This window comes from Ruditapes philippinarum, unplaced genomic scaffold, assembly GCF_026571515.1.
Source record: "Ruditapes philippinarum isolate M1 unplaced genomic scaffold, ASM2657151v2 ctg17127_1_1_1_1, whole genome shotgun sequence".
NCBI lineage: Eukaryota > Metazoa > Mollusca > Bivalvia > Venerida > Veneridae > Ruditapes > Ruditapes philippinarum.
Window position 1 is genome coordinate 10,234 of NW_026863404.1, and position 8,351 is coordinate 18,584.

The 8,351-nt window shown below is 29.9% G+C and overlaps 2 long non-coding RNA genes across 3 annotated transcripts; one reads left to right on the plus strand and one right to left on the minus strand.

Moving 5' to 3' along the window:
* Positions 1-4,370: 4,370 nt before the first annotated feature.
* LOC132722025 (uncharacterized) lies at positions 4,371-6,096 on the plus strand. Its single transcript, XR_009624560.1, has 3 exons — positions 4,371-4,529; positions 4,908-5,017; positions 5,322-6,096. It is a non-coding gene; the product is annotated as an uncharacterized LOC132722025 (long non-coding RNA).
* A 319-nt stretch (positions 6,097-6,415) lies between these two features.
* On the minus strand, positions 6,416-8,347 carry LOC132722027 (uncharacterized). Of its 2 annotated transcripts, XR_009624562.1 has the most exons (3): positions 8,300-8,347; positions 7,836-7,917; positions 6,416-7,507 (listed from the first exon to the last, which is right to left on the minus strand). It is a non-coding gene; the product is annotated as an uncharacterized LOC132722027 (long non-coding RNA). The 2 variants fall into 2 exon arrangements; XR_009624561.1 differs by lacking the exon at positions 8,300-8,347 and having other exon boundaries at positions 7,836-7,936.
* Positions 8,348-8,351: the final 4 nt, after the last annotated feature.

The window sequence follows — 8,351 nt, forward strand, 5'->3', positions numbered from 1 at the left end:
ATTTGAGTTGTCGACTTGTGTCTGCTGAAGAAAATATTCATTTAGGAGATTTGCCTTCTCTTCGTCAGAAAAATGTAATTTGTTTGTGTTGCTCTGAAGTGGGGGTATTGTTTGACTGGTTGTAGATGAAATGAATGTTTTTAGAGTTTTCCACCAATCCTTAGATGATAATGATTGTTCTTTATGTTTATTTGCCATATTACAGTAATAATTGGATTTTGTTTCCCTGTCAGTAGCGTAGTTTTATTTTTAAATTGTCTGAATTTTTGCCAATGAGTTGTTGTTTGTTTAAGTTTAGCTTTTTTATATAATCGTTTTCTTATTCGAATATGACTTCGTATAGTTCTTGTCATCCACGGAACATCGGAAGGGCAAACATATATCATCTTATTAGGAATACAATCGTTGGCAATATCTAATAATTTATCTGTCATTTTGTTAGTATATATATTTATGTCGGTATCAAAGCAATTGTTCCAGTTAGTAGTCTGTATATCATTTCTTAACTTTTCATAATCACCACGCTTATATTCCCAAATAAATCTTTGGAAAGATTTTTGTATATATTTTTTAAATTTCAAAAAACAATTAATTGGAATGTGATATCGCGAATCTTGATCTAGGAAATGTTCACCAACACCAGAATGAAGAATGTTTTCTTTGTTGGATACAAATATCATGTCAATAATTGACTCAGAATTTTCAGTAAAATGTGTTGCTTCTATAATTAGTTGAGCCAAACTAAATTGTTGTGTAAGTGCTGAAATTTTTCTATTTGATAAATTGTTTAAGGCATTTGAGTTAAAATATCCTGTTATAATAATATTTGTTATATAAGTATCAACAGCAAGAGCAATTGAGTCTTTAATAAGACTGTTGTAAATTGCATCCGAGTTGGGTGCGCGATAAAAAAACTCCAAAAAGAATATGTTTGTTGTTTTCGATAAAAAGTTCAATCCAGATATTTTCAAGAAAGTTAAGTTCAAGATCACGTCTTCTGGTGTAATGTAAGTTATTTTTGATATATACTATAACTCCTCCATAAGTATTTTGTACACGATCTTTACGTTCGGGACTAAAATATGATGTAAGAGCGAGATCTTCGGTAGGTATATTAATACATAATTAAGAACCATTGCAAAAGTTCATATCACATGGATCATTTGCTTATTGAATAATTTCCATTGAGATTTTTATTCATAAAGGCAGAGGCAATAGTTTGCTGTATTGTTAAAAATATTGTTCAAAAAGAGATTTATCGTAGCATTCTCGATTTGCGCTATTTAAAATAAAATATGTTTCCAATTAATACATTCAAATTGAACCGTGTCTTAATTTATTATTTTGCGACTAATGTTTGGTGTCTGAAACGACATTAGGGAGATGCATCAGTGATCAACAAAACATTTTATATGATTAGCAGTGTGAAATTATAATTCTCGTGTGGTTTGCACGTTGATTGGAATAAACTCATTACCTAATGCCACATTGACAAAGTACAACCCCTTTCGATGCTTTTATAAACATCAAAATAAAACCGTTTGATTATTTTAGTAAATTATACGTGTTTATTAAAAATCATGTCAGATAAATGTTTTAACTTTGATCTAAAATACTTCAATCAAAATGATCAAAGTAGCTTGCTTGTATACTGAGAAAACATCTAGAAGAAATGACGGTTTTAAAACTAATTTAAAGACAGTACCCATGCAGGCAAACAGCTGAAACCTAGAATAAGGATAGAAAAGAGCAGAATAAAAAATTGTTCTATGAATCACATTGTTGCTATTTCAACATCATCTATATAAAACGTACCATTTCTTAATCTAAGTGGAACTAGCTTGTTTTTGTACAGAATGCGACTATTACCTGGTTCTTATAGTTTAAAAAGGTGTAAGTTTTTGTCGGTGTCGGCTTAAAGTATGTTCCATATAGCTAACTGTTCGTTTTGTCCCTTATTTGCTACAAATAAATATAGCAAAATTTCTATATAGATTTACATCTTTAAAATAGACCACTAAAGTTTTTAATTTACGAAATGTTATTATGGAAAACTCTTTTCTTTGAATTTTGTTATTTATATCTTTTTAATTTTGGCTTCCTTTAATAAATTAAATGTACTTATATTATATATAACCTAATTAAGACCCATTACAAAAACGTAAAAAGCAATGTTACATGTACATGTCTCTTATTGAAAATAATATTTTTTTTCTTATTGAAAAATTTCCTTCCTGTTTTTTTTATTCGTAGAGATAGAAGAAACAGTGCTACATTGTGTTTGATATGTTTAACAAAAACGATTTTTCGCTACTTTCCCAATGGGCTTTAGGGTTTTGTGTAAAAAGATATTCCTGATTGATAGGGTATTTTAACGTGCAATGTTTAACTCCCAAAAGTGTAAGCTGAAATTGAAAGAAAAAAGTTCGTGATAAGTTTAGTTTATTTTTCTTTGACCTCAACTGTTTGTTATTAAATGATGATACTTATCACCTTTAAATTTGATTAAATAAATAGTCACAACGTTGACTTATGTTCCAAATTATGTAAATATGAAATTATGATATCGAGCTTGCATAACTCAATTATATGTTATTAAACGACATTCTGTCCTAACTCAATTAATAATTCATAAAAGTTGCTTACAAATTTAAATTAATAAATTATATACATGTAAGTTATACTGATTGACAGTAGTAATTTAAATGAAACATTAAAAATCAGAATTTTCAAAGTAGAAATACTTGATGAATATATTGTTTATCACGTCGGAAAATGCTACTTTGATGAAAACTAAATTAAAAAGACAGATCTGATAAACTTCCAATGATGTTGTTAGAAATGTGAATGTTCCCTAACATTGCAAATAACATGCAAGTATTCAAAGACCATTAAAGAGTGACTATCATAGAAGATCTCGTGTTATTGAGAACAAGTTCCCATTTAATTCAGGAAAAGAGCGCAAAGAGACACCGTGAGCAGCTTAATGTGTGTATATCATGCTGGCAACAGATTTGCATATATAATTTATATCTACTATCAAACGCCATAAAGAAATGAACACGTTTTAACTTTTAGTTCATTCCTTCCATAATTGTAGTTTAAAAAAGAAGGAAATCAAATAAACCAGTTGGTTAATGAGGTATATTTACTGGTTTATGTAAAGACAAGTGCTACATAAAGATCAAGAAATAGCAAATTAACCAAAATGTTTGCACGTTCATCTGTTCGTCCGTCACACAAATTCTCCGGACTATTCCTCAAAATCTACTGATGCAATTTCATCCAAACAATACAAGAATGATCAGTGCCAAGTAAAGTGGTGTAAATCATCAGCATTTTCCAGTTCAATGACTTTCGTCAGAGTTATGACCCTTTAATGAGCTTTAGCTTTAAAGTATGTCCGGACTTCTTCTCTTATACTACCAACACAAAAAGGATGAAATGGTACAGGATTGATCGCTTCCTCAAGTACTTATACATATTTAACGAGTTTTGAGTTTAACGATTCTTTTTGCTGTCTAATCATTTCTAAATACGCTATCATCAGACACCAAATGGTAATCACTGATTGCTTTTGTTACTTTAAAATAGGTAATTAACAAATTTTCGCGATACTCTTAACTAATCAAAGCACAAAAGGCGCTGAATTTGTTTGGGTCTCAGAATGTCAGAAAGGTGAAGGTTGTGAGATAATAAAACAATTTGTTTTTGTATAGTGACACCAATGCTTTCCAGCGTTTTAATTATAGTAGATTGGCTATAAGACTTATTGCAACACTGATATTCGATCCAATGTTTATTTGACTTAAACAATTTGAAAAAAAAAATATGAGTTGTCGTAATTCGGATTTGAACAACAGACCTCTCGCTTCCTAAGCGAGCGCGCTAACCCCTCGGCCACGGTGCATTTATATGTTAACGGCCTGAAGAAAACCATATTAATCTATTTAGGGTTTGAAACGACGCTAACTGTTGTTTAACACTTGTGTAAATAACATTGCGCTTACTATAAGCATCTATATTTATAAAGAATAAAACAATATTAGAAATCTTCGACCATTCGGGAATTATTTTGCTTGAAAAATAATCCGCCTGTCATGTGACCATATTTACGCAGTGATCTCCCCTAAATTTTTCGGCCTAAGTGTTACATATAAAGGGAAGTAACCGTTTCAAAAAAGCGGACTACTTTCGGCACTTGCAATTAACAGCATTAGAGTCTGAAATTTCGCTACTATTATTTGTTTGGTCTGACGACCCAAACAAATAAAAACAAATAAAAAAATAAACTGCCTTTTAGCTCATTTGAATATCTTTTCACCAGAGTCACGCTTGATTGACGTTTGTTATAGGGCCCGTAAGTCTCGTTTACTTTCACTTTCGATTTACCACTTCCGGGTACATCGGCAGACTTATTTACCGTTACGCATATAGGTAACCCGAATAACTCGAGGGATATAGAAGTTAAATTTGTTTCGGTCCTCTTCAGATTTGAAGGAATGGATAGCACGGGTCAAAAAATGCAGGTAGGTCAATTATCTGACGGAAAAACGAGGGATTTATAGAGTTTAATAAAACTAGTTTATTTTCGGATAGTGACAATTGTTTCGGATGTTTTGTCAAGGTAGTGAATTCTAGTTGTTTAGCTTTTAGTATTGATTTAAAACTACTGATGTGAGAAATTAATTCAAACCATTTTAACTTGTTGAAATAAACAATGGAGAAACACTTTAATTCTAGTGTATATTAAAGTTATACAAAATTCGGACATTGCACAGTAATTCGGATATTTTTTCCCTTCCATTTTATTCTTGTTCCTTTTTCAATTATATATACATGTTAATATGGTACCTAGCAAATTATGATTGATTTAAAAAATATAATATTTGATTAAACCATTTCAGATGTATAGACAAGGAGGTATATGACAAGTATAGAATATACAGTTGTTCAATATGGACCATTAATCAACTGTTTGCACTGCCTATGATCCTGAAATATCTATACATCAAAGGTAAATACATGTAAAATATTAAAAATAATTGATTAATTTTTAGTTGAGATTGGAAAGATAAACAATTATCAAACTATATTAATAACTTGGATTTCACTGCATGATAATTGATAAGTAAATAAAACATTAAAAATAGTCATGTTTCACATTCAAGAAGATCAATATTTTTTACTTATATATATTATGTGTTGTTGTTTATCTTTAATGTTTATTTACTTCAAATATGAAATTTTTTTGTAATGAAAATATAATTTCTAGTGTCTTACACTTGTAACAACATATTTATTGATTTTTCATTCTGCAGATAAAAAGGGAAAAGATGAAGGAGGATTTGTCCATGAAGACCTTTATTGCAACTACCATCTTCCAGTTCCTTAATTTGAGAATGATATCAGAGAACACACAGTTACAGTGAAATATTAGTTTAATATAAGCCACTGAGAATAGTCAAATGTACTTTCCTGAAGAAGATGAATGACATCCAGCACAAAAATCTTAATGTATAAAGAGTATGATTTTATGGTGTTTGACACTATGATCTTGTTAACATGTTAATGTCACAATGATAGAAACAGAGTAAAATATCCACATTTCATTGCAGTTTTAAGTATTAAAACTAGATACTCTATATATACCAAAGCTGATAACACACCAGAGATAAGGTTTTTCATGGAATCACAGTATAGTCATATGACATTATGGACATTAAATGACTATGAAGTAAAGATTAGCAAAAATATTATATATCATCTACTACTAATATTGTGAGGTAATCATTGATAAGCTCACAAATTTGCATACAAAGCTTTGATATCAAGCTGAACATTTTTCAATTAGAATATGATTTATAACTCTATGATAATTTGTTCATGTTATTTTTCAAAGTCTTTACATTTGTAAAAGGAAATATTCTTATTCTTGTATCAGTAGACATTCACAGTGTAAAGTTACATTGTCCAAATAACTAATAATAATTCCAAGTGCTTTCCTGAAGTTTTTCTTCCACTGGAAAATCAGTGGGATATATATGCTAAGCAGTGCACTATAAATTGTGTAAAAATAAAAGTTTATTAAACTTATGAACTGTTTTTTGTTTCTACTATTTGGCATATATTTATAGCAGTGCTTGATCATAAGAGTTCATCTGCAAAATAAGTGTCACTGTGTACTTTAATTCTCTAACAGCAATGGCTAGATTGTTTGAATATGCAAGCATTGACTATATTAAATACTATACATGTCATTTGAATTTTGTCTGTCCTGAAATCGAAACAGACACTATCTAAATAATATTGATGAAAAGTTCTTGACAGCTCTTCAATGACTACATTTACACATATGTACATGGACAGAAGTTAAAAGCATTGTGTGGTGTTTTTTTTGTTGTTTTTTTGAAACATTGACAATTTTGAAACAGTTCCAATGGGTATATTAATGTATCAGTGATGTAATTGTTTTGTATCAAGTGCAAACCCTAAGTTTTGCATGTATTGTATAGATAATTCACTTTTGGTCAAATGTCAACAGGTTCAATACATTATAAAACAGGTAATTTGAAACCCAAAGAAGTATATGGTATGTAATAACTACCCCTCTGATACTAAAATCTTCAAGGAATGCAGAATTGCAAGTCTTCTCCAATTAAGAGAGAGACTTGGGCTTACAAGGGCTAGCAAGCTAGTGTTTTGCTACAGAATACTCAACACAGATGAATTGCATTAATATTGTTTACTCTGGTATTACTACCTGCCATGTACAATGCAAAGCATGGCTTTTCTAAGAGCAGTGAAAGGCTATAACTGGAAGGAATTTTACACATCTTGCCTCAGAAACAAGTTTTTCTTTGAGATGATTTTTATGATATTTAAATAATGGTTAAAGATTACATTACTTTTACAATTGCAGTGATTATGGTGATAATATGAAATGAAGCTCAATCAAGATAGAAACATTTTAATGCTGAACATTTATCTTTTTACCATTCCTGTTACTTTACAAGTCTATTTATAACAAATTTATCTTAACTGTTTTGAAACTACATGATGCCTGGTTGAAACTGTTTTGGGCAGCCATTTGCAGAAGATAAATTATCTTTGAATAATTAAGTTAATACAAAGTTACAAATGACAGGTTAATTATTTCTAATAAAGACAGGTTATTTATTTCTAACAAAGACAGATATTTTGTTTAAATAACATTTCTACACTGACATATATCTTTGAAGTGTCTTCAACCTTAGTTTTTATTAGAATACAAACATTCAGTCAGACAGTTTACACAAGACATGGAGCTTTAAGAAGCTTTAATTCAGTCAAAATCTGTAATGGACTGCCATGTCTCTACCACTATGTACTCCAAGACTGTGTATGGACATTTCCTTTCAACTATGCCTGGTGGTATCACTATTTGACTTCTAATCTGATGGTGAACACTCCAAAATAAATCAAGAGCCATGACAAGTACTCAAGATCCAACCAAGAAATCACATACCTGTATTTAAAGAAAATTTATCATGAGTTGAAAGCAATAATAATTGGTCAGCTATAAATTTCAAGCATTTTCATATTGTCATGAATAGAAAATAATGTTGAAAAGGAAGAAACACTTCTTGGTGTCCTAGTTTAACTAAAAAATATGACCCACTCACTTGAGAAAAATACTTTAAACAGTATTTAACATGAATTAACTACATATGCCATACTGTTTGTTTATTTAGCTACACTGTAATTATTTACAAAAACGAGAACATTATATGTAATACAATAATATTTATTTTTCATTATTGTAGTTTAAGTAGCTTTAAGTATATATTTCTTACCAAAACGATTTTACAGCAGAGCATGCATGTGTATTAACATCGGATACCAGTTCACGTCTTTCATCTCACCACTGTCCTCAGTCTAAATACAGGAGCAAAATATTTCATTGAATTTTATGACAATTTTAATTGGTTATATACAGCTTGACTGTTTGTGCTTTATAAAGATAATAATTATAAATAAATAATATTTTCAGTTGGAAGAAAATATATTCAACTAAAACACACTGATAATCATATTGAAACGTTTATCCGAAATATGCGCTGTCCGAAATTTCTAAACATTATATACTTCTGAGAGATAATCAGGTAGCGCTATAGAAAATTGATAAAATCAAATTCACCAGTCTGATGTCAGATGCGAATGATGTTGTATCAAAAAACAAATTTATTAGATTTACATGGAAATGAAAATATTACAACATTTATTGGGATAAACTGAATTTGAAATGACACACACCCACCTGAAGATTATACGAAGTTTGTCTTTCATTGATACTTGTTCACAAGATGAAA